This window comes from Phyllostomus discolor, chromosome 14, assembly GCF_004126475.2.
Source record: "Phyllostomus discolor isolate MPI-MPIP mPhyDis1 chromosome 14, mPhyDis1.pri.v3, whole genome shotgun sequence".
NCBI lineage: Eukaryota > Metazoa > Chordata > Mammalia > Chiroptera > Phyllostomidae > Phyllostomus > Phyllostomus discolor.
The window spans coordinates 21,708,493-21,735,236 of record NC_040916.2 but is presented as its reverse complement, the minus strand read 5'-3'; the positions used below and the strand labels follow the sequence as shown (position 1 = coordinate 21,735,236).

General features: G+C 41.7%; 1 protein-coding gene across 2 annotated transcripts in view; it reads right to left on the bottom strand.

Moving 5' to 3' along the window:
* Positions 1–26,445, bottom strand: part of RC3H1 (ring finger and CCCH-type domains 1) — a 64,914-nt gene extending 38,469 nt beyond the window's left edge. Inside the window, exon 1 of one of the 2 annotated variants that reach the window (XM_036015368.1) lies at positions 26,149–26,445. The gene's annotated coding sequence lies outside the window, so the exon portion shown is untranslated. The remainder of the gene's footprint in view (positions 1–26,148) is intronic. The other variant, XM_028530957.2, reaches the window with a different exon arrangement.
* Between the last annotated feature and the right edge of the window lie 299 nt (positions 26,446–26,744).

Genomic DNA, 26,744 nt, shown 5'->3' with positions numbered 1-26,744 from the left:
TCAAGAATATTCTGGTTTTTGCTCTGTACACCAGTTGCATGGATCTGTTCATCTGTGAAATTCCATCAAGCTCTACACTTAGGATCTATACACTCCTATTAAGAGGGTTTTTTTGTTAAAAAATTGGCCTAAGAGAAAAACTGCCTTAAAATACTTCATCATCAAATGTGGTTGATGTGGGTAATGAGATAAAAAGAGACCAGGTTTTTTAGGGTTTATTTTTAAGGGTTCTAGGCATTCTTCAGAGTTTAGCTTACGAGTGGATACCACCGAGCCGCAGGCACAGCCTGTACCTGCTGCTGCTACAGGGTGCTGTGTTAGAACACGGCGGTCAGCATTCTGCACCCCGGGAGGCTTCTCTAAAGCTCCCGACTTTAAGAATGACAGAGTAAGTACAACTCACCAGAACACACATACACTCAGTTTTCCCTGCCTACCCTCTATCTCTGCTGGAGGATAAAAGCCAAATCACAAAACTCGTCACCTACGTGTAACAGAAATTTCCTCCGCGTATGAAGCCCTACCAGAAATGTCTGGCACGTATCTCAAACGATGCCTATTACACTTGCTCTGACTGCAGCACCTAAAAATGAGAGCGGACGCACTAAGCAGCAAAGTAACAGTATCACATTTCCTAAAGATTTGTTTATGCTCAGCAGAGACTACTTACAAAGATTTAAAAAATCTTATTTAAGTGTAATTAACTTGAAAAGTAATCTACACATTGTACTCTTCAAGTATTGTGTTTAATTCATGTTTTAGTAAAGTAACTCCACCTTAAGTGCAAGCCCCTTATTGATAAGAACAGTTTCTAGGAATACAAAACTTGTATCCACTCACCCAGCAAATATTTAACTAAGCGCTGCTACGTGCCAGGCTCTGCCTGAACTGATGGAGAAACAGTGAAACAGCAGAGTCATGACATCTGTCCTCCGAGCAACCTCGGTTTTGTCCGGGTTTTGGTGCAGCGTGCTACCAGACACATGGACAACGTAAAAACACTTAATGCTCTAGTAGGCAGTCACCACATTAATTTCACATTCAAGATCTAAAAGTTATCTGCATGTGTGTTCAAATGGCCCTTGCAATAACAACAAATAATAAAGGGATTGCCCAAATTTTGATTTCTATATTTTAATTATACTTTCTTTTCTAAAAAGTGTTTTGTTTATGCTATTATCGTTGTCCCAATTTTTCCCCTTATGCTCCCCTCCACCCAGCCACCCCCCAATTATAAATACTTTTAATAAAATAGATGAGTAGCTACAAGTATGTTTATATAAAATTATTACTACTTAATAAATTGAGACTATGACCTGGAATGCTAAAAAGAGACAATACAGCTCTGGTTACGCTACTGAAGAGTAAAGGCAAATGCCACAGTTGTGCATGGGGCTGCAGAATGCTCCAAAAGAGAGAACGAGAAAAGGTGAGTGTTTGGAGGACACAATACTCAAAACAAGAACCGGCTATCAGCCAGAAAATGTTTGCTGACGCTGATTAAAGTATCATCCACATGAACGTTTCTCTAGATTAGCACGGCTTCATATTAACACCAATAAAGGAGCTGGTCCAGACGTCAATCTCTGGAAAGTACAGTTAATGGTTCCTTACTGTTTATTAGTATGGCCTGTAGAGAACTTGGCATTCACTGATCATAAAGGTAAGATAAAACACATTGCTTCATTTCCTTAAACACTATAAACTATACAAACCCCAAAAAACACAAATGATAAATGTTTTGCCACACACCATTATACTCTTGGCTACTTATACAACTAAGTGCCACATGCTGAGCTAAACGCCTTACATAGAGCAAACCTATAAAGGGCAGGTAGTTGCCCTGGCTGGCGTAGCTCAGTGGATTGAGCTCGGGCTGTGAACCAAAGCATCACAGGTTCGATTCCCAGGCAGGGCACATGCCTGGGTTGCAGGCCATGGCCCCCAGCAACCCCACATTGATGTTTCTCTCTTTCTCCCTCCCTTCCCTCTCTAAAAATAAATAAATAAAATCTTAAAAATAAATAAATAAATAAAGGGCAGGTAATCACGGTACCCCATTTACAGATGTAAAAATGGAGGTTTAGACAGGCTGAGCAAGCTAAAGAGAAATAGAGGTGCGATATTAACCCAGATACTCTGGCTCAGACTCTTAACTGTATCACCACCCATAGATTAAAGGTTAACTTTAAAGAAGGAAGAACTACTTGCAGTTTCATTTAAAAACCAATGTCACTGAGCTGCATTCCCTACTAGCTACTGACTTCACAGTAATTCTATTCTTCCGGCAAGCTGGTTGCCAAATCTGATGGTCAGGTCATTGTTCTGAAGGTAACTGTCTTCTCGACGAGATATGACAAGATGACTACTCCCTCCCTCTTAAAGGGGTCAGGGAGCCACAGCATTCCCCTCAGCAGCCGTCCCAGCTCACTCACTGGCTGCACTTCTGGTCTCTTGGTTCCCAAATTCTGGAGTCCTCACGCCTCTGTCTTGAGTTTCCTTTCCTCGTTCTCTAGCTAAAGATCTGAGATGGCTTCCTAGGGCATTCGGAATAAACTTGGGATTTCTTGTTCTGGTTCACAAAGCCCTACGGGGTATGACCTGTAATTCAGCTCTCCAACCTCTTCTAACCCTTGTCCCCGTCACCCCATTGCTCTCCAGCTGCTCGAGTGAAGCTTAGCCCCATCACAGAACGTCAGTACTGGGCTGGTCAAAAAGTCTGTTACATTTTTTCCATAAAATAAAAGACACATTGTCCATTTTTCACCAATAACTTCATTGATGTGGGTATTTTGAGTATGTCGGCTATCTCCTGCTACTGGCTTCCCATGGGTAGAGGCCAGGGGGCTGCTAACCAGTTTCCAGTGCATGAGACAGCCCCACAGCAGAGTTATTTGACCAGAATGTCAACAGAGAACCAAGAAACTTCGCAAACCACTTCTGACACGTTCCACCAGTCACTGCACCTTCTCCACCACACACTGTACAAATTTGTTTTTGCATTTCAGTTGTGTTTCTTACCTTTCTTGAAATAACAAAGCGTAATACACTGAAAATGATGCATACCTTCTTCTGGCTTCAACATTAAAATGGCTGGACAAAAATTCACCAGTTTTGATAAGTTTTTTTTTTAAGTGCATGCTGATATGACAGCTGTCACAATACAATCTGTATGAAATTGTTTCAAATGAAGGTAAAGACAGCTAAGCACTCCCACAGCCATTGTAGGGGAAAAAACTAAATGAACTTTTTGGCCAACCCAATACTAGCCTCTCTGTCTAATGTTTGTATTGGAGGCCACTCTTTATCATTTATAATGGAAGCCACCAAAAATGTCAACTCCTCAGAAGACCTCCCTGACCACTTAAAACCCTAAAATAACCTCTAAATCCTTCTCTGGTCCATCACTATAATTTAAATTCTGTACCAAACATGTCCATCATCTGTAAGTTGCATTTTTTGGTTTATATTTTAATGTTTTTACTCAGTGGGAGTAAATTCTATATTCTCCTATTAGAATGCAGGCTATTGAAACAAGAACTGTCATATGTTTTTATTCAGTGGGAGTAAATTCTATATTCTCCTATTAGAATGCAGACTATTGAGACAAGAACTGTCATATCTGTGTTGTTCACTATGAAAGCTGGAGCTCCTCACTACAATTCTGGCGCACTGAACGGTTTACATATAATTTCAAAGAGTTCGCAGAGTGGTGAAAATCTACTCAGATCTCTAGGGCATTTAAAGACTCTAAAGACTCAAACCTGTATCTATCTTTCATGAATCTTAAAATTTGAGATTTCCATATTCCAGCAGCATGGAATATGGAACAGGTAGAAAAAAATGGCCAACCTCTGTTTTACAAACTTAAAACACGTCACTGATCTCCCACATGAGTTCAGATCAGTGCTGTTATGTAAAAAGTTTTCCAAATTATTCTGCTGTAACAAGAATTGTTTTAAAAACAATCCTAAAACTTTACTGTAAAAGATATCTTAGAAAACAGAATTCTAGCCTAATTTTTTGAGATGAGACAAATATTTATTTATGTTCCTATGATAACAAGCACTACAAAACTCTTTGAAACACCTCTTTTCATTTAATCTTTAAAATCCAGAGAATTTGGAATCATTTTCCCTCTTTTTCACAGAGAACTAAAATAGCATTCGGAAAACGTGTCCAAGATCACATGGATAGTAAGTGGCAAAGTCAAGTCACAACCACCTCAGGTTAATACTTGACGCTACAGCCTACATGGTTTCCGCTACGCCAGCTGGACGCGGTAGAGACCAAAGACAGGTAACACGATTTCACTGCAAACCATGCAGCTCAACAGTGGCAGAGTGGGGATCAGAAACCAAGTTGACAAATCCCTGGTTTTAGTGTCCCCCGCACCCTTTGGATCAGCCTGCATATAAACTCATCGCTGAACCTCTGACTTTAAAGACATCTTCACACAGTAAAGCTACAATTAGTACCCTGGCCAGGTAGATCAGTTGGTTAGAGCATCATCCTGATACACCAAGGTTATGGGTTCAATCCCGGGTCAAGGCACATGCGAGAATCAACCAATGAATACATAAATAAGTGGAACAACAAATCAATGTTTTTCTCCCTCTAAAAATCAATAATAAAAAATACCTGACTGGTGTAGCTCAGTGGATTGAGCACGGGCTGCGAACCAGAGTGTCGCAGGTTCAATTCCCAGTCAGGGCACATGCCTGGGTTGCAGGCCACAGCCCCCAGCAACCACACATTGATGTTTCTCTCTCTCCCTCTTTCTCCATCCCTTCCCTCTCTAAAAATAAATAAATAAAATCTTTAAAAAAAAACTATGGTTAGTAATATTTGGCTTAGATCAGGCATCCATTAACCTTGGAAATGGTATGTAAATTATATACACATGCTCATTCTTCTGGGAATATGACCTATGACTTTTATCAGATTCTCAAAAGATTTTGCTTGCAGGGGACAGAAATAAGAATCACTGACCCAGATATACTGAAATAAAATAACAGTTGAAAACATAAGAATATAGAAAAAATAGAAACAGTAAGTTATATGAACGTATATTGCCTCTGTATTTACCCCACGATCTCAACAAACTCATAAAAATGTTTAAGCAATGTTCACGAGGGCCCAAGGAAGCTCAGTGAGTGCGGTGGTGCCCCGCCGCCCCTGCGGTCTCGGTCCTGCCCCGTCTGCACAGAGACACCGGCGTCAGTACTCGCAGTCTCTTCATCTTTGGAAGTAGACATACAGATATGTTATTCCCTAGAAAGAATGTTAAATGCTGTCATTCACAGCTATTCTATCTGTTCATTAAACCAATTCTCCATAGAAATGTTCCCTAGAACCCTTTTTCCATTCCCAGTAAAGATTAAATATTCAGAATATTAAATATTTCATTGGCCAAAAAAAGTGTTATTGGTCTTTATTACGTAGCCTGCCCTGGCGACGAAAAACAGCAAACACGACAGTCACTCCAAGTCTGCACGCAGCTCACACGGTTTCCTGGTGAGCTACGCAAGTCATCACGACACAACCACATACAAGGCTGTAGCTCCCGGTAACTGATGTGAAGGTGAAGCTCGGGGAGGTCTAAGCAGATGCAACAGAGATGGTCGAAGCAGTCGCGGTGGGCTGCGTGGGGCATTGCTTCCCTGAGGAAGGGATATACATGGTAAGATTTGAAAGCGGAAAACTGAATAAAAATGATGGGGAGAATAATGCGTGCTGTGTGTGTAGACTCCAGGTAGACAAAAGGCATAATCAAAGTTACGGAGACTAGACAGAACACAGCACAATCGCGAAGCTGGAAAACCCAAACAACAGGGACACCAAAACCAAAACAAAACACAATGCGGAGAGCAAGACAGAGAATCATGAGACGAGGAAGGAATGAGCCAGGATCAAACACAGAGGGTCCTTCAACTCATCGTGGCACCTGGTCACGATGCGAAGAGTGGCGTGCAGGCACTGCGGAGGCAGGAGTAACCACCTCACTTTCCCCAGCCGTATACCATCCTCGCCGATCCCAGCCCACGGAGGCCTCCTTCAAGGCCCAGTGGGAAGAGCCACCTAGCAAACCCCGTGTGACTTCTCTCTCTCTCTCTGCTGGGCCCTGAACGACTTCAGTTCTGGTACACCAGCAGCATGCCCACTTTAAGGAAACACGACAGGTAAAAGTTCTAACCGAGAACAAAGACACAGTGATCATTCATATTACAGAAAGATAATCTACCAAGGTATTCATAATAGGGTTCTTTTATTATTATTTTTTTCATCCTCAGCTGAGAACACTTTTTTCAGTGCTTTTAGAGAGGGAGGATGTGGGGTCGGGGGTGGGGGTAGAGAGAGACACACATCAGTGTGAGAGAGAAATATTGATTGGTTGCCTCCTATACACGTGCCAACCGGGGATCAAACCCGCAGCCTTCTGGTGTGTGGGACAACGCTCCAGCCAACTGAGCCACCCTGGCCAGGACATACATAGGGTTCTTTTGAAAGAAAGGCTAGAAATCTTTGTAAAAAAAATTGGAAACACTGTGTCCAAAATAGGAGAACAGTTAAACAGAGGTTATACCTATACTATGGAAACATACAGAAAAATTAAAAGGAGATTTATGCATATAGAAATGGAAAGAGATCCAAAGTATATTGTTAAGTAAAAACAAAACCTGTAAACCAGTACATATGATACCATTTGTGTTGGGGGAAAATCCTACATGTTAGTCTTGGTTTTAGTGGGTGTAAATGGATGGAAGGAAAAAGTCTAGAAAGGTATCTAACCAACTTTTTTTTTGTATCTAACCAACTGACCAGCCAGTACACAGCTGGGCAATGTCTACAACTGTGAATTATTTATATAAATGTAAATAAAGTTTAAAGACTGAAAATAAGAGAAGCTAAGAGTACACTTAGAACACAATTTAGGCTATTCCTAAGATAAATTACTATAAGACGACTCAAAATATTTTTCCTTATGAAACTGACCTTTTAACACATTTGGATAAGCCACACCATCAAAGCTTATTAATCCTTTTCAAAATTCATTAAAAATCTTTGTATATTTCCCTATAATTTGTTTCAAAGAACTAGCATAATTTGTTAATTTTTATATTATTTCCATCTCCATTAGCCTAGCAAAATGAGGCATATTGTTGCTAAACTCTTACATTTTCTAATAAAACTTCTCTTAGAAACAATTACAACAAATTTGATAGAGTAAAACATACAGAATTAGCACCCAATTCTTCACTAAAAATAAAAGCATTCATTTGACCATACCGACAAGTTTGAGAGATCAAGGAGAAAATAGTCTTTTACAATAAAGCATGACTCTGCCTGGGAAACTTGATGATTAAGAATAGTAATGATTCAATTTCAGGAATTACAAAACATAAATCAAAGATGTTTTAGAGACTCAAAGAGTCATTAATTATAGTTATTGGATCTAAGAAGAATTTCTTCTTCATTCTTTAAACATTTTTCTCCAAAGTCATCTTTCCAAACATACTCCAAGCTTCTCAAGGGGAGTGTTTACATCATCTCCAACCACAAAACATATCTAAACCACACAGGACATGTGGCTTAGTGAGTGTCATAAACATTCTTTCAGTCACGAGTAAACATACAAGCCCCGGCTGGCGTGGCTCAGTGGACTGAGCGCTGGCCTGGGAACCACAGGGCCGCCGTTTCAACTCCCAGTCAGGGAGCGGGCCTGGGTTGCCGGCCAGGTCCCCAGGTAGGAGCGCGGGAGGGGCAACCACACACGGGTGTTTCTCTCTCTTTCTCCTTCCCTTCCCCTCTCTCTGAAAATAAAAATAAAATCTTTTTTTAAAGAGTACACATATGAAATAAAACTACTAAAATGCCAACATCCATCTTCTTTACACTTCCTCAAAGTAATGTTTTATCAGGGGAAAAAACCCTAAGTGATTCTATTAATTAAAACACATGTGCACAAAGCCTGCAGATGAATCTTTACATCTGAGGGCTCAGTCTCAGTCTAGCTCATTAGGGGTAATTCTACTGGAACCTTGCTAGTCAGAAACAGAGCATGAAGGACGGGTCCTCTTTATGTCTAAAAACCCTACAACAGTGACTCGATGCTCAGTGATGAGAGCAATGGTAACTTCCCCACCAGTTTAAACAAGGTCTGCTCGCCTATGTAAACGGCAGTGAGTGATTTCACTGCAGATAAGGGATAACAGATAATACAGAACACACAACAGAATTAAATAGAAATCAGTCCACCTTGAAGTAGGTCCAAATTAATAGATACCATATCGCTTCCCCAATAACAGACATGCTTTTATACCGGAAAGCGTGCTCACGGGAAACACTTAAAAGACGGCTGTGTCTGGTTCCGTGCCTCGTTCACGTCCCCGACCGGAGCTGCTGTACACAGTCTGACATTCAGCATTTCACTACCTTATCCCGACTTGTAAATTCTGGTTGCAAACCATCACTTCTGCACCTCTAAGTGTTTATATTAATAAAATAAATCATCAATACCACCACTCGACTTTTCTCAGAACTTATTTACAAAGAAGTAAGATCTCAGAGTAAGAAAACCCCGCCAGTGAACAACAGACAGTGAGAGCGAGGACCCATCCCACCGCTAAGCACCAGTCTGCAGGGTCCGGCTCCCACTCTCAGAGCTGCCGTGCAGCCACTCGGCTCAGGCCCGTGGCTCTGCAAAGTAACAAATCACTGTATGTCGTGGGCTGCAAAGGGTTGCCTGCGTGGGTAAAGCGACTGCTAAAGAGCTACTACAGACAAACCTATGACCACCCGCAGCACAAGAGAGTCTGGTTTTCTGAAAACAAAATCTAAATCTACCATAAATCTGAACCACAATATAAACTTCCACCAGTAATCAATATTTATTAAGCACCAACAAGGTGTCAGCATTAGATACTATATATAGAACATTTTCAGTGTTCCATTTATAGTATCTAATCAGTTAAATGCTCAGAGCAATGTATATAGCTGTAATGTAGTTATCTCCATTTTCAAGATACAGAAACCAAAATACGGAGAAGCATCCAAAGGTGCAAGGCAAGTAAGCGGCAGGACAATGGTTCAAACTCGCGCAGGGCTAACCCCAAACTGATACTTTTAAATCCTATAATGTGTGTCCTTATACATGGAAGCTAATAGTTGTTAAGGTGAGGGACCTTCTGGGGGCAAAGGAAATGTTCTGAAATTGGATTGTGGTGATGGCTGCACAGTTCTGTAAATTGACTAAAAATCATCAAATTGTGCACTTAAAAACAAGTAAATTTCACTGCATGCAAATTATACTTCAATGAAGCTGCTACGATAGTCATTAAAGGCTTTTCATAAAAAGTCAGTTTTCAAGTTTTTAAATGCAGTAGCTTAAAGATATAAAGACACTTCAGATTTGTTACAGGAGTACAGCAATATCTGGAGGTTACATTCACATATATCACAAACAGGCACCTAAGGAATTGCTGAAAAATGTATTAACCATCTCCTCTCTGACAGGTTCCTTTTCTCTGCCTCTGATTAGGAGGGAGAAACATGGGAATCAGAATGCGTCAAGCAGCTACTCTGGGCCAGCCACTCCTCCGAGGAGGCATCACTATGCCCATTTCTAGGTAACTCTTGAGTTTCTGAGGCACTAAGTAACCTGAAAACTGTGGAGCTGAGACTAAAAACTCAGCTCTTCTCTGAGGTATGAGTTGCTTTGAGAAAGATATGATACAAGTAAAACCTACTTTCTGCAAGAAGACAATCTTGATCTAGTCCCACCTGCCCTGCCCTATGAAATGAGTTTAACTCATTATTCTTGGCCTTAACCTGCCATTTTTCCAGAACATTTCCATAGCAACCAACACGCAGGGCAACATCAGAGAAAAAGTTTTAGCCCTCTTGAAAAATGAAGCTAAAAGCAAGAAATAAAAAAGAAGAAGAAATGAAGGCTTATTATTACAACCCTACTCAGTGTTATCACTCAGCAGAATATCAATTAATTTACAGATAAAATAGTAGTCTGAGATTTTTTAGAAGGATTGAGGTTTTTCCAGCAATATCCTGTGAAGAAAGACCCAATTTTGGTTGTAAAAATAGCTCTTCCCAAAATATATGTATTAAATTGTAACCCTACACTGTACACAACATCCTAGATATAAATATTTCCATATGCTAATGTTGGTGCTAATGGAGAAATATTTGGGGTAAGTATGAAGAGAAGGGCTTATGATTTAGAGGGAGAAAGGCCTGAAAAATAGAACTTGATAGAAAAGGGTTAACAAAGCTGCAAAGGGGTAATTTTGGTGTCTTACTTTCCCAGTGGGGGTGGGGTGGGACAAAAAGAAACATTTCTACTTTCAATTTAATTCCAAATGAAAAAGAAACAGTAAAACAGATAAAACCATTTCCCCCAGAGGCTGCCTGATGAGAAGTTGAAACAGTGCTCTAAGGTGTGGATGGCCGTTTCTAACTTTGTGTACACAGTCTGCGCTCCAGGTTTCTGTTCTATGTAACAAAGTTATACATTGTGTATAAATGTGCTACACTGAAGGGGACCATCCCGGAAATCAAGAGGTGATAGGATAAAAAAGCCAGACTCAAAAGCATCATCTTTAAAAGACTGAGATACTAAGCAGGAAAAATGTGTCCATTATAGCAAAACAGCAAAGAGTTATTTTCTTATTTCAGTTTCTGCATTAATACTCTGCTGAGTGGTACATACACTATTCCATCAAGTACATAAATGTGTCATCACCAGTTAGTGGTAGTCCAAACATCAAGGACCTAATAAGAACTAATAACCAAAATCAGGACTATTTTTTTAAAGGGAAAGAAATAACCAATGTGGGAGTGAAACACCCATCCATTGCCTCTCGCATACACCCCGAGGGACCTGGGACAGAAACCTCAGCCCAGGCATGTGCCCTGCGGCAGAATCGACCCTGCAACTTTTCACTTTGTGGGATGACACCAACCAGCTGAGCCACACTAGTCAGGGCAAAATTAGGACTGTTTTGGAATACACGATGCATTTTAGTTGGTCTGTCATCTTGTTAACTGCTTTCAAATGAAATACATTTTTTTCTTTCTTTTAATTGCTGTTCAAATACAGTTGTTTCCATGTTCTTGCCACCTTTTGCCCCCACCCCACCCACCCCCCTAAACAAATTTCTGAAACCAGATGTTCTCTTTGTAAAAACTGACATCTCCTTAATTAATAAAGTTCTTTGCTAAATTATAAAGATAACTCAGTACTAACACAAAAAAGTCATGAATAAATTTTGAAGATTAGGCCAGATATTTTACTAAGACTTTAATTTTTCAGGTCACATTTTGAAACCATCCTCCTGCTATAATAATGGCTCTGTTTTATGGAGGAAGTTTCCTCCCAGTGTCCCCAGAAGTTATTTTGAGACACAATGACAAACCTGATTGACAAGCAGAGTGATTTTGAATGTGGGGAAAATATTCACAACGAAAAGAAAATCTAACTTGTGCCTCATAAATTTCTATTTCAGATTGTAACCTACTAACCCACAGACTGAGGAATCCAATGACATTGAGACATTTTAAGGAGTCGCACCAATACTGTTGCTTTAACTTACCCCTCTTTACTATCTCTTTCCCCACCAGCATGCTTAAATCCTTGTTCAGAGGAGTTAAAAAGTATGTTTATATCTCTAACCTGTCTTACTTAATTGGAAAAAAAAAGGAGTCATTCAGCCCTGTCCCCGTCTTCTCCCAGACTCTGCTCTCTACTCCCTCGCCCTCCACTTTCCAAGCCACCACTCTTCCCAACCGCTATTCAGAAAGGACTCTAAACTGGCGCATCAACAGCTTCTTACGAAACTGAATGGTCACATCTCCATCCTTACCTCACTTCTTTTTCTACAGCATGCAATAATGCTGACCAGTTCCTCTGGCAAAGGCTACCATCTTTTGGCTTCTATAGGGTGTGCTGTCCCAGCTGACGGACAGGCCACGCCTTGTGTGACTTTCTGGAGGGCCCCCTACCCCCCGCTTCTCTGCCTATGCTGGGAGCACACAGGGTTCCCTAAGAGTTCCTTCCTCACTTCTCTGTACAAACTTTCCTCGAGTGATATCATGGATGTATCAGCTCTCACCTAGCAACCAGATGCTGCTGACTTCCAAATCTACAGCTCAAGTTCAGAGGTCTGAGGGCCGGGGCCATATAACCAGTTGGCTATTAGTCATCCATGTCCAACTACCGTCTCAAACCACCTCAATCTAACCAGGCCTTTTGTTCTCGCTGTCAGTGACTGAGTGATCAAGCTGTTGACAAAGGTAGGGGGAATCATCTCTGCCTACTTCCTTTTCCTCAAATCTGCCTCCTCAATGAACAAATCACCACATCCTATTCATTTTATTTCTTTACTGTTTCTTGAAACTCTCCCATCCGTTCCCAATACCTAAGTTTAGGCTACCAACATCTCTTACCTAGATTACCGTGACAATTTCTTAACTGGTGTCCCTGTTAACAGTATCCCCAATCAAGCAAAGCTAGGCTATAACTGAATTGCAAATTCCTTACAATCAGGGAGTATCTTGGGTTTTCCCCTCCTCTCTTGCCATTTGCCCTATGGTTTTAATACACAAAAAACCAGCAAACCTATCAAGCCAGATACTTGTTTTCTCCAATGGAAAGTCGATTAGGCCAATGGAAAACTTTAAAGCCTTGGCATCCACCATAGTATGTGCAGCTCAACAAGGAGATGCATGTAAGACTCAAATAACACTACAAAGCAACTGGACCCGAAAGGCATCCACAGAATACTATGCCCAACAACATCAGAATCCTTTGCAAATATATACGGACCACTGTCTGTGACAGGCCGTACACTAGACCAGCACAGGAACCCTGGAACTATTTAACCCTACTGGTTTGTTTAAAAAACAAACAAACAAAAACCAGGTAATGACATCTATTTCTTTTGAAGAGAGCCACAAGAATATTTTACACTGAGAAATACTCAGAGGACTAAGACAGAAAATGGCTCCTGATTTTATACATAATGTATTAAAGTGTGGCATGCACACATCAAGCTACACAGACAGAGACGTGCAGCTCAATGCACTATCACAAAGTGAGCACGCCTGTGCACCTGGAGTACAAGTTACCAGCACCCCAGGAGGCCCCCCTCCCAATCACCACTCCTTTATTCTTCCCCTAAGGTCACTACTACTCCAACTTAATACTGTAGATGAGTTTTGACCAGTTTAAAGCTCTGTGTAATGAGACCATCAGTGCACATCCTTTTGTATTTGGGCTCCTTTCACTCAACATTATAGTTGTTAGATTTTTTCCTACTTCCACTTTTAAACTATTACAAAACATTCCCATTGATGTTTTCAGAACAGGCAAGGTCCATGGGCATTTTTTGCAATGGTCAGGTGATACTGGAGTGCATACTCTGACCTAGGGAATTTTTGCATTTTGAAGATATAATCTAACACATTTAATAATAATAAAATAGCAATAGTATTAATGTTACTAAAATATTGCCCCCATAATCTACTGGCCAAGGCTTAAGAACATTTACATTACTTTGCTTATTTTATGGACTATATCTAATAGAATTTTAACTATTTCCAGAAAAAAAGTCATGGTGACTTTCAATTACACATACTTGAAACATAAAGCTACAAAAATAAAGAGGTATGCATTTACTTTCCATTTTAGAATTATTTCTTGACTATTATCTCAGGCAAAACTTCATTTTGAGTTTAAAAGAGTGAACAAATTGCTACATGGACTTCAAACACTGAAGCCTACGGCTACGATATATCTCATTCATACAGCTGAACCTTGGTTCTGGAACTTCATTTGTTCTGGAAGGCTGTTTGAGGAGCAATTTGTTCAAAAACCAAATCGTGTTTGCTTGTCGCCCGAGAGACACGTGACTCATCACACAGGTTTCAGCACGAAAGGGATGTCAGGTGGAGACCCGAGACCAGAAGTTCTGTTAGAGGCCCGAGACAGCGTTTTCACGAACATCTTAGTCAAGAACCAGGTTGTTCCAGAGGGGAGACACTTGAGAACCGAGGTTTGACTGTACATAATGTGGTTTGGAACAGGAATATAAATTAGAGAGAAGGCATTTTGCTGACTTCCAAGTAGTAGCTACTGTTAGAGAACCTACTGATTTATTGCCAATACAACAGAGTTAAACAGAAAACACATCTCCCAAAGTATTAATGACAATCTCTTAGGGATTAAATCCATGCTTAGGTTTGGGGGTGTGTGTGTGTGTGTGTGTGTGCGCGCACACGCTCGCACACCCGCGTGCTGGGTGGAGGAGCTAAAAGGTTGAGATACCTAGTCCAACTGCCCTACTTGCACACTAAATAGATAGATTTACTAATATCATATTACACTCCGTTCGTTGGTAAAAAGAGGGAGCTGTGCTTTCTTATCTTAAAAAATTATGAACAGTCCGTCCCACTTTCCCCCTAAATGCAAACCTTTCCCCCACTTCCCTCCAGCATGTGACTTCCTCAGGGAGGGCCGCACCTACTGCCTCACTGAAATGACCCATCAGCCTCGATTCCTCTGCCACCTCACGTGAACTGTGCTCACCTCCTTCCTGATCCACTTTTCTCCAGAACACTTCTCCCCATCCAACACGCTGTTCTTTCACGTATTCTGCTATAGTGTGCACCCACTACTACTAAGATGTAAATCCCAGAATGACGGGGATTTCTGTTTGTTTCTATCTCCAACCTTTTTGAGTTTGGGCTACATACCAGGCACTGTACTGAGTGTTTTACCAGCTGTATCTCAGTCCTCACAATGACCCTGTCAGGCAGCACTATGGCTTAATTTTAGAGTTGAGGAAACTGAAGCACAGATGTCAGGAAAGATGTTCAAAGTTACATGGCAACTTAACTTATCCCTACTTCTAAAATGGCAATTCCTTCTGTCACCTGTATTTCTTTGGTACCGCCACCATCCAACCTCACACTCCATGTCCTTACCCACCTGGCAACCTGGTGATCACCCTAGATCCCATTCTCTTTACCCCCATTAAAAAGCCTTATCATCTCTGGCATCTGTGGCTGCCTGTCCATCTCTCCTCTTCAGAGTGAGTCTGTATTCATTCATTAAAAAGCAAAACCAAAAACACTCACTGAGCACCTGCTATGCGCCCGACAGTGTCCAAAGATCTGAAGATCTGACCCTGAACCAAACAGAGCCCCTGCCCTCTGAGAGCACACAGCCACTCGCGCCTGGCTCAGTGACCTTGAACTGACGTCCGCCTCCCACTTTGTTCTCGCCTCCCTCCACCCACCTCACAGCTGCTGCTACACTGTCTTCGATGACAAACCACCTCAATAAAAAAAGAACCCCTGATGAGCAGACATTTCGCAAAAGGGATGAGCCCATGATAACGGCCAATAAGCATATGATATGCATACATATTAGAATATACATACCCATTATATGCTTACTGAAGAGTTACAGGATACCATTAATCAGGAGGGAAATTTAAATGACAATAAGATACACCCACCAGAATGGCTAAAATTGTTCAAACCGACAGTACCAAATGTTAAAGAGAACATGAACACATGAAATTCTCACACAATGCTGATGCCCATGTAAATCAGTGCATTCACTGTGGAAAACTGGCTATACCTACTTAGGCCAAACAAAATGACCCCAGAACTCTACTCATAGGTATCTATACAAGAGAAATGACTGCATATGTCCACCAAAAGACATATAAATATACAAGAATATTAGTAACAGCTTTACTTGTAAAAGCTGGAAACGAACTGGAAACAACCCCAAGGTGGCTCTTCCCACAATTACCTAGAGAGATGGAACAGCCCATCACCAGGTGCCGCCGCCTCTTGCTTATGCATGAACTTTCCAGGCAACTGCTCACGACCAACCCTAAAGAGCAAACACCCCTTACAGCCTCTGGCCTGTCCCGAACTGGCCCCACGTCAGCTTCTCCCACCCCCTGTGTTTACAGCCAACATAAATTCTTTCAAAACAACTTACATCTTTCTCCCCCAAACTGTTGACATGAAAGAACTCAGTCAATCCTAGGATGGAGAACATGCTGCCTTCTCCATCCAGCCCTGCCCCCGGTGGATTAGACTGCATGCCCCAGGACCAGGTCTTTCTCTGGCTAGCATAAGTTTTTTTTTTTTCATTGCTTTTGGGAAGAGAGAGAGAAAGAAAGATAAACACAGTGTGAGAGAATCATTGATGGGTTGCCTCCTGTACATGCCCGGGCAGGGGATAGAACCCACAACCTGGGTATGTGCCCCGAACAGGAATCAAACCAGCAACCCCTCAGTATGGAATGAAGCTCCAGCCACCTGAGTCACACCGGCCAGAAAAGTTAGCACAGTCTTAACAAACCCTTTCTTTTAGAAAAGCTTTTGCCATTAAAATTTCTGTTTAACAATCCCAACTATAGAACACTTTAAAAAAGGCAAACTATGGGGACAATAAAAAGATCAGTGGTTGCTAGGAGTTGGCCTAAGGAGGCATGAATAGGCAAAGCACAAAGGATTTTTAGGGCAACGAAAATACTCTGTATGACACATGCTATCATGATGGATACATGTTATATACATTTGTCCAAACCCCCAGAATGTACAACACCAAGAGTGAACCCTAATGTAAACTATGGACTTCAAGTGTCAATGTAGGTTCATTGACTGTCCCAAAATGCACCAATCTAGTGGTAGATGTGGATAATGAAGGAAGAGCTACAGGTGTGTGAAGGCAGAGTTTCTAGGAAATCTTAGTATCTTCTTTTCAATTTTGCTATGAACCTAAACTTGCTCTAAAAAGTCATTACAAACAAAAAAAAATTTTAATCAACAATTGAACCTGAAATCGCTCTCAAATATGAAGATTCTGGTGCTAGAATTTGCTGTCCCCTTCTTTCCCCTCTGCCCCCTAAAATCATCAAATAATGGTGATTGTGGCATTATGCCCCAAAGATTATTAAAGTTTTATCTTAACACCTGAGTACAGTGAACTGAATAACACCAGTCATTTAGAGGAACAGGCGCTACTACTTCGATATTCAATGATGCTTTCGTAAGAACATTGCCTGTTTAGGCTTTGTGATAGTCTAAATGACTAAACATCACATTTTCTATTCTAAGAATTTTCTTATTTCAAAAAGCCAACATTTGAAAAGATATTGGTAGGAAGAAAAAACTGGAGGGTCTTTTATGCCCTTGTGAGCAGGTTTTCACCCAGTTCGGCCCCACAGAACAAAATGACAACTGACTTGGATCAAACAAGTCAGCGCAAAGAACCCACAATTCAATTTTTCTAAGTAAACGTACTGCCCTACATTTATTTTCTTTAAGTTTTTAAGTAAATTTAAAGAAAGGCTAGATTTGAGCAAAGAGTGACAGTATTAATCAAAATAGTTCAAAAACTGCTTGTCAATGGAGTAATTAATGTGGAAATTGACACAAAAATATGTGTTTTAAAAGCAGTAATTATAGGGAAAGCATTTCAAAATGAAGTTTAAATCAAGGGTGTGTATTTTTTTAAGTACAGTACTTAACTATGGAAGACTACTACTCTTTAACAGAATGTCTGCACAGAAACGGACTTTCGAACGAGCACAACCAGCCCGCGGAGAAGGTCAAATCAAGGCTGCACAGAGCATGACCACTGAGCACAAACAGAGGTAATGCTCCCCTGAACGCACAAAAGGGACGGACCCTGGGGCTCTCCGATTTTCAAGCTCTGGAACCTTTAACACGATGAGCATAGGAAAATCCAAGTTCACATGGTGACCCATTTGGACTGTACAGATCAACATGTATTTGAATAGTATCCAAATGTCAATCAGTGCCAACAAATAATTCTGGAAAATAATAATGTTTAGTTAAATTCTATTCATCCTTGCCAACCAATTCATATTAGTACTGGAAATCAATTTGTTATCTAAAATGGGTCACACTTAGAGGAAAAAATTTCCATCATAAATTAAAGAAAAAATATCCACTAAATATTAAATGAAGATAAACTTCTTCATTTAAGATTCTAATTGTTTAAAGAATAATACATCGCTATTTATTAATCTATAGCAAGTCTCTATAGTTTTGATTTATAAGTTCTGAATTACACAGTATACAATCAAATAGTACCCCATAATCCCGTCATTGCATAAATGAAGGGATGGTAAGTTCTGAAGTTACAGAAAAGTGATTCTAACTTCACTTTTTACACAAAAGTGATTCTAATTTCAAAAACAATTGTAAAAGCAAACCCAACGCTGGGGACCCCAAGAGAGAACTGGAAATAGGGAGGCCTAAATTCTCACCTCAGCGATGCCATTTACTCGCTCTGAGATCTACAGACCTTTAACAAGCACTGGAAAGGTTCGGAGGAGAGTAAGAAAGGAAAGGGGACTCCAAGTGCGGAACTACGAAGGGCGGACTGAAAGAGGACGGGTGTCCTGAAATAGGAAACGGAAGAAACCATGATACCATGAACAACAAACATTTGGAAAGGCTGGGTCTTTGGGGGAATAAAGAATTTATTTTTAAAAAATTTTTTATTTATTGACTTGACAGAAGAGAAGTTATCAGTCTGTTGTTCCACTTACTTAAGTGTTCACTGGTTGATTCATCTATGTGCCCTGACCAGGGATCGAACCCACAACCTTGGTGAATCGTGACTGAGTTACCTGACCAGGGTGGACAAAGCACTGAAAATGTGGGCTTGAGGATAAACTGAGGCCTTGTAAATGGATAAATTCTCTCTGAGCATGAACATAAATGTTGAACTGGACACTGGGGAAACAGTCTGTATGTTGCACTCTTCAACAGAACTGAGGTGATGGAAATGTTGGGTATCTGTTTCTCATATATGCTTCTTGTACGTCCCTGACCAGGGATCAAACCTGCAACCTGAGGGTATGGGGACAATGCTCTAACCAACTGAGCTACCCACCCAGGGCCTCATTATTAAATGACAGAAGACAACCTTGCCCATAGAACTGTACAACACAAAGAGTGGACCCTAATGTAAACATGGACTTTCGTTAATAATAATGTACCAGTACTGGTTCATCAATTACAATAAATGTACCACACTAATGCAACATGTTAACAGAGGTAACTATGGGAAGCTGTATATGGAAACTGTACTTTCGATGCAATTTTTTCTATAAACCTAAAACTATTAAAAAAATAAATCCTATACAAATGTTTATATTTAAGTAGCCACATGAACTAGTAGTGGCTGGTATTAAACAGTACAGATCCACAGTAAAGAAAGACTGGTGGGAAGAAAATGAGAACAGCGTTTCATTTCTGACCACCACCCCAAAAATACAAACATAGATAATACTAAACTATACAAAGTTTATACGCAGCTTGAATGTTAACATTTTATAGCAGAACTGTGTGTTTCAAATATTCTAGATGAATAGCTTTCTAAAATGATTTTTGTTAAACAAAACTTGAGGAAAATAACATTTATTCAGTGGGTACTAAATGTGAGGTACTATAAAGGTATATGTTATCTCATTTGAGTTTCAAAACAATCTTTGAGGGAAGTTATTACCATTTCTGTTTTTACAGGTGAAGAACCATAACGGTTAAGTGGTGGAAGATGAGAACCTAGCTAGATCTGACTCCAAAGTCTATGGTCTAATATGCCCTGTATATATTTTTATGACTCCTAAAATATCAACCATAATTGAATCTTCACTATAACAAAACAAATTTTTCATCAGGAACTCTTAAAATCTGAAGTCATCTTTTTTCTTTCTTATTCTTCTCTAAACCTTTTGAATAAGGCATATAGCACAATAGAATGGTTAATTAACAATACACTCAGAGTCTCATGGGGTCCTGTCCCTCCGCTGCATTTCCCCCCCCCCCCCCCCCCCCCCGCCCAGTGTGGTTTCCTTCCTGCCACCCTCCTTGCCGTCCTCCTTCCCCTTACTGCTTCCACTCCCACCTCTGACCAGCACCTTTTAATCTGCTGTGGGATTAGAAAACAGACCAACTTCTTAGAATTAGTACAAAGCAAGAGATCTTCTAAGCTAGTGCCTTAGCCAGATGACTCAGTTCATTGAATCGTGTGAGAATTCAAGGTCTTTTTTATCTACTTTTTATTCCAAACTGGAAGCTGGATTAAGACACTGTTCTGTAATAAAGCTAGAAATATAACAATTCTGTTTCATTCACAAACCTTCCACTAAACCACATTTTCAAGCACAGCTTTCTGAATATCACCCACTTAAAGATGTTATTTTATGATTAAATTTAGTGTACTAGCTTTCCAATAAAGGCCACTATAAGAAATTAATGATATACAAAAACAAAGAAATATATTTATAAAAAATTGATATTGTCCTGAAAAAAAAAATACTCACTGTTAAAAAAAAGCAGAAATCTTACTGCACTGAACCCTAAATATTCTCGCATAATTCTTTCTCATAACTTCTTAAGTTGTCCTAAGACCTAAAGTTATTGATTACACTTTCCCTAAAAAGGGAGAGATTAGTATCAAAATTTAAATTCTTCTTTTCCACTTAGACCTCCTTTACTAATAGCATGAAATCTGTATTTCACTTCTTGTCATACATTTTAAGATTTCAATTTAACTAGGGGAAGTACCATTCTGAATTTAAGATAAGGATAAAAGAATATTTTGAAGCCCAAAACTGAAACTTCAAGTAGAAACTTAGTAGAAAATTTAAATTTACAGAAAGTCCAACTTTATTACATTATCCCAGAAAGAAAAACAAACCTAACTGTTTTGTTCCTCAATCAACCATCTAAAACAATCCAAAAAAGCTAAATACCATTTGGTTCTACAACAGTGTCTTATGTTTTTGGAGCGAGCCACATATAAAGCCAAGATCAAGGTTCTAAGATTTATTAAACAAGAGATTAGCCCTGGCTGGCGTAGCTCAGTGGATTGAGCGCGGGCTGGGAACCAAAGTGTCCCAGGTTCGATTCCCAGCCAGGGTACATTCCTGGGTTGCAGGCCATAACCCCCAGCAACCGCACATTGATGTTTCTCTCTCTCTCTCTCTCTCTCTCTCTCTCTCTCTCTCTCTCTCTCTCCCCCTCCCTTCCCTCTCTAAAAATAAATAAATAAAATTAATTTAAAAAAATCTTCAACTATAATATGGTTTAAAAAAAAAACAAAACAAGAGATTAAATGCAGAGTCCCAGACAAATGATAACTCCAAATAGTCTCAAAAATTAAATGGTCACAGAGTTAGATTCATGAGGATAGAATCAAAGAGTTTCAATCTAACAAGCATTTCCCAATATCGCATTTTCAGACTATAAGACGCACCCCCCCCCAATTTGGGAGGAGGGGGTGCATCATCTTATAGTCCAAATGTAGCTTACCTGGCTAGTAAATGTAGTTTACATTTACACTGGTGAAATATCATGTTATTTATTAAATATTTTACCACATTTTTTGCTTCAAAAAACTTTTCCCTATTTTCCTCCTTTAAAAACCTAGGTGTGTCTTATGGTCTGGTGCATCTTATAGTCCTAAAAATACAGTAACCTCAAATAAGCCCGAATAAGTCTGTTAATGTTCCAAGTTGTTTCCATACATTGAGAAAAACCAAAAGGCAAACAACTTGTAGATAACAGACTGAATAAATCACTTACATTTGTAGGTAACGTTGAAACTTAGTCAATGCTCACAACCCAACGAGGAAATACAAATGGTCTGAGAGTACGTATAACTCCTTCCGAGTGATCCAAACTAAAACTGCAGATTGTTGTGATCTCCATCTTGTCTTCCATAACAAGTCCCTGGCAGCAGCCTACTGTACTTGGAAAAGCAGGCACAGAATGAGGTGGGTTTTGATCGCTAACAATCATATCCCAAAGCTTTTTCTGCAGTTTCAACTATACATAGCACTCTTCTTCCATCTTGGCTCAAAACACTTTTCCATTAAATCCAAAGAGACAGGCAGTAGAATGGCGGTAGCCAGAAACTAGGGAGAGGGTGGAAAGTAACTGCTTAACAAAGGTAGTTTCCTTTCGGTGTGATAAAAAATATTATGGAATTAGAGGTGTTAGTTGCAAAACATTGTGACTGTACTGCTACTGTACTGTTTACTGGTTAATTTTATGTTTTATGAATTAAACCTCAAGAAAAAATGAGTGCTAAGATAGATAAAATTGACCCCTTTAGAACTCTTCTCTTCTTCAAAATATTGCTACCACATTCAAATTCTGTTTAGATCTTAGAGATTTTAGCTAAAATGCATTACAAGTTAAATTATTACCATATTTGCTCAGGAGTATGCTGACATCAGTGCTAAAATGTTCAACAAACATCAACAGAATATTGCTGGCATACATTTGTAAATAGTCTCAAAGAAAAATATCAGTGAACCTTAAAAACATTTATTCCTCTATGACAGAATGCAATTGCAGTCAGCCTAACTGTGCATGTAGGGGAATTCAAAATTTTTACTAGACTTCTTTTCCCCAACCTCAACCAATCAGGAAAACACTGTGGGCTGATAAGAAGTCTGTGATGTTACATAAAAAGTAAACAAGCATAAGAATGACCGACACGGACATAAATAAAAATGCTAGAGCTAGCTGTCTTAGGGATGCAGGGCAACATTACTTTAATTAGTACGCTGCACACTTGGAAATGTATAGAATCTGCCTTAAGAAACTTTGGAGGAAAATTCCTCTGTATAAATGCCTGGCAAAATTAATCTTGTGTCATAACCTCTAAGGCGAGTGCAAATCCCGTCTAGACTCCAGGATTAAACAAAAGAGGAGTCTTAAAGGGGACATTCCGGAACAGGCTCATTTCGAGATCTACTGTGACTGGTCTGATGCAGGCCAGCCTGAGAATGTAAATCCACCGGAAACCAACCCCAAAGACGCATGCACCCTGAGCACTGGCCGGGCCAGCGCTAACCAGGTCAGCATACCCTGCCAGGGAACATCTTGCTCCGAGGTGTCCACCAAACAAGGATCATTTATCAGTTTATTCTTCACTCGGTTGGATGCCAACCACTTTCAAGATATATGGCAAGTGATTAGACCCTATCAAACTCCATTTTGAGCCCTAAGATCTAGAGATTAAAAAAAAAATGCTGCAGAATTCTAAATGGTCTATGCCTTTTAAAAAATGTAAGTGAAGAATTTCAGATGTTGGCCCACTCAAGTTTAAACACCACTGAAAGTCACTAAAGTCATTTTTGAATTTTCATTATGTATTTCAAAGGCACAACTTAGTAACTGCTTATATAACAAATTCAAGTCATGAAACAATTACAGAAATTCCACAAGTCTGTCCTATGTAAATGGTATGAGTGTCTATACTCAAAGGATTTAGACCTGCAAAAGCAAAAATGTTTCTTTTGTCATTCACATGAATAAAAACTTTCTCAAACTTATAAGTAAGTATTTGGCAGGATACAAATAATGATAATAAAAAGGATATTAGGGCTACAGGCAAGTACAGTATTACAAGACATAGTTCATGGTCAAAACAAGATGCTTCAAAGTTTAACCCTGAGACACAGGGTAGCAGTGGTAAAGCATCTAATTTGTGTCACGACACCTATGTTTGAGTAAACTTTTACCTATTAATTATGTGACCTTTTTGCTACTTAGCTACTCCTATAGCCTCAGATTCGTCATAGATAAAATGAGAATATTACAGCCTAACTAGGAGGATTAAATAAGAATGTTTTTATTCATTCAACAAATTTACTTCAAAAACTTCAATTTTTTTATGTAGAAAAAAACTTGTTCAAATATTTTCAAATAAATCAAACATACATTAACTTTCAATATTACCAAAAAAATATGCAAATCTGATTTTTATGCTATGGTCCTAAAACTTCTTAGAGGAAAATTCTTAAATATTAGTTGAGATATTCTGAACTGAAATAATCAGAATAAACATTGATAATGAAGATATGACAGTTGAGAGATCACATCTTTAAGAAGTTCTGACAGATAAAAACAGAATTCTCTAAGAGATTTCTCAGTGTTAAACAGAAATAGGGACCCAGATTTAACCCATAAATTGCTGGATCAATATCCAATTTCAAATTCAAAACCTTAACCCTTAAAAAGCTTTGTTTTCAGAACAATATTACGTATGAAACAAATTAGTCTTTGACTCAACATGAATTTTTTTTCATAACAAAGCACACTAACCACTTACAATGTACAAACTTTAAAGTTACTAAAATTGCAATAGCTTTAGGGTCACAGAAAAAAAATTAAGAATCACTGCAATATAAACTTCACTTGCATTCTGTACTGACCTAATAAAATTCAGCATAAAAAAAGAATCAGATTTGAGTCCTTTAAAATTTCCCTTCTGAAACTGATTCCCAGAAAATTCACACTCCCTGGGGCCATGGGAAAGTTGCTCTTTCCTCATCACTTGAAAAGTCAAAACATGCACATTACTTAAGCTGTGCATAACATGAAAGTCGTTCACACGCGTCCACTCCAGCTCAGTCCTCCACGGGACAGTTCCCCCTCCACGTTTGTCCAACTGCTGGTCTATTTACTGTCAATGCTTGTGGAAGAACTAAGAACTAGTGCAGCTCATTACATTTCGTATACCACATACCCTGAAAACGCTTGGAATTACTATAAACATGGGCGAGCACCATTAACTGGCGTGTTCTCTGCACAGGTCAACCTTCCTGTTAACACAAACTAGACGGGTCACCCCACTGAGTGTCGAAGATTGGCAAGCAAGGCATCCACACAACTTTAATACGAATTTCTGCACACCTAGGTTGAAACTGGAATAGGAGAAACTCGAATCATTTTTCTCCCTCCCTTGGAAATGGGCTTGGTAGGTGCCTTTCAAAAACTAAGTTAAAGGAGAAATACCAATTCCTTGCTGAAGTTTCATACACCACTACCATAAGGGCAAATATAGTGAACAGCTGTCTCTTGATAAGCCAAAAACAGTCAGAACAGAACAGTTGTTGCCAATTTTTGAAAATTGTAACAACGTTTCGAAATCGTGTGAAAACTGCTTTAGAAAGCAAACGTCCAACTCAGAGGAACGGCCTGGTCTGGAGTAATTTTAGGACGAATTACTGAAAGCCAAAATTAGAACATGAGACAGGAGCACACACGGAGCTCTTCGCCTGCAGACGAGCCCTCGCGTCTCCCGCGGGGCTGCCTCGCCGGGCCCACGGCGCGCTAGTTACCGTTGTCTCTTCGGCGGCACATGCATAATGCACGGCGCTTCGTGGGAAGAAAAGTTCTATTCAAACATTACAGTTTGTCTCCGCGTTGCCAGTAAGCGGCTTTGTTTCCAGTTCCGTGGACCGCTCGGGGATGTCAGGAGTTGCCGGCGCTCCCACAGCGCCCTCGCTCCGCTCCGCTCCGCCCCGAGGTCCGGAGAGAAGCGAAGCCCAGAAGAGCTGCTTCAAGAGCAGGGGCATCCCTCCCCCTCCATCCCTCCCCATCCCTCCTCGCTCATCACCTTGGACCTCGCGCATTTTTTTTTTTTTTTGTCGTTGTTCTTGCTGCACTTACATGCTTTTTAAAAAGACACCTGCACCCACAGCGTTCCCCACCTCGCCCCCGGGGGGAGGGGAGGCTGTCTGGCTCCCTCTCCAGGGAAGCAGACGTCGTAGAACCCCCTCGGCCGGGGCAGGCAGCGCCCGAAGGGGCTGGGGACCCGAGCGGCCCCGGGAGGGAGGGAGGCAGAGGCGGCGCCTGTTTACGGACGCCCTCACCCCACCCCCCGCCGCCCCGCGGGCTGGGGGGTCCAGCAGCGCGGCCCGGACGCGGTCCCCTCCCGGCCGGCCGGCCGCCCCCTCCCTCCGGCCCGAGCCCGCCCCCCCTCCCGCGGTCCAGGGCGGGGTCCCCACCTCCCCAGGCCTACACGCCCCGCGGGCCCGCCCGGCGGCGAGCCGAGGCCTGAGGCCTAAAGGCCGCTGGCCACTGACAAGCCCCCCGGCCGCTCCGCTCGCCGGGCCCGAGGACGCGCGGGCGGGCGGACGCTGACCGGGAGCGCAGCACCGGCTGGGACGGCCCCGTCCTCGCCGCCGCTGCCTATTGTTCCCGGCCGAGGCCCGGCCGCGCCGCCCCGCTCCCCACGCCGCCGCCGCCGCCGCCGCCCGCTCGCTCGCTCACCGCGCTGGTCCGAGCAGCAGCTCCTCTCAGCTCCGAGTCCCCGCGGCCGTCGCCACCGCCGCGGCAGCCACCGCCGCCGCCGCCGCTGCCGCCGCCACCGTCGACTCGGACTCCGTCCCAGGCCGCCGGGCCCCGGCCGCCGCCACCACCAGCGCCGCCTCCGGCCCCCCACCTGCTGCTGCTGAGGCTGCTCCGGCAGCAGGGGCCATCTTGTTGGTCGGCCTCCTCTTCCTCCTCCTCCTCCTCCTCCTCCTCCGCCCGGTCGCTCTCGCTCTCGTCCCCTTCCTCTTCCTCGGGCTCCCGCCCGCCCCGCAGACTGGGGCGGAGCCCAGGGCGGAGCCCGGGGCGAGGTCCCTCCTTCCGGGGGGCGGGGCCAGCGGAGGGGCGGGGCCAGCGCGGGTGGGTGGCTCTGAGTCACCCGCCGCCGACGCCCCGCGGGGAGGCTGGCGACGCGCTCCGCCCGGCCCGGGAGCGCGACACGCCCAGAGCCGGCGAACAGGTTCCTGCGCCCGCGCGGCCCAACCCCACCCCCGCGCCCCTGCGCCCGACGGGCAGGTGGCCGGGCAGTGAAGGTGCATTGGAAAATGCCTGACGGT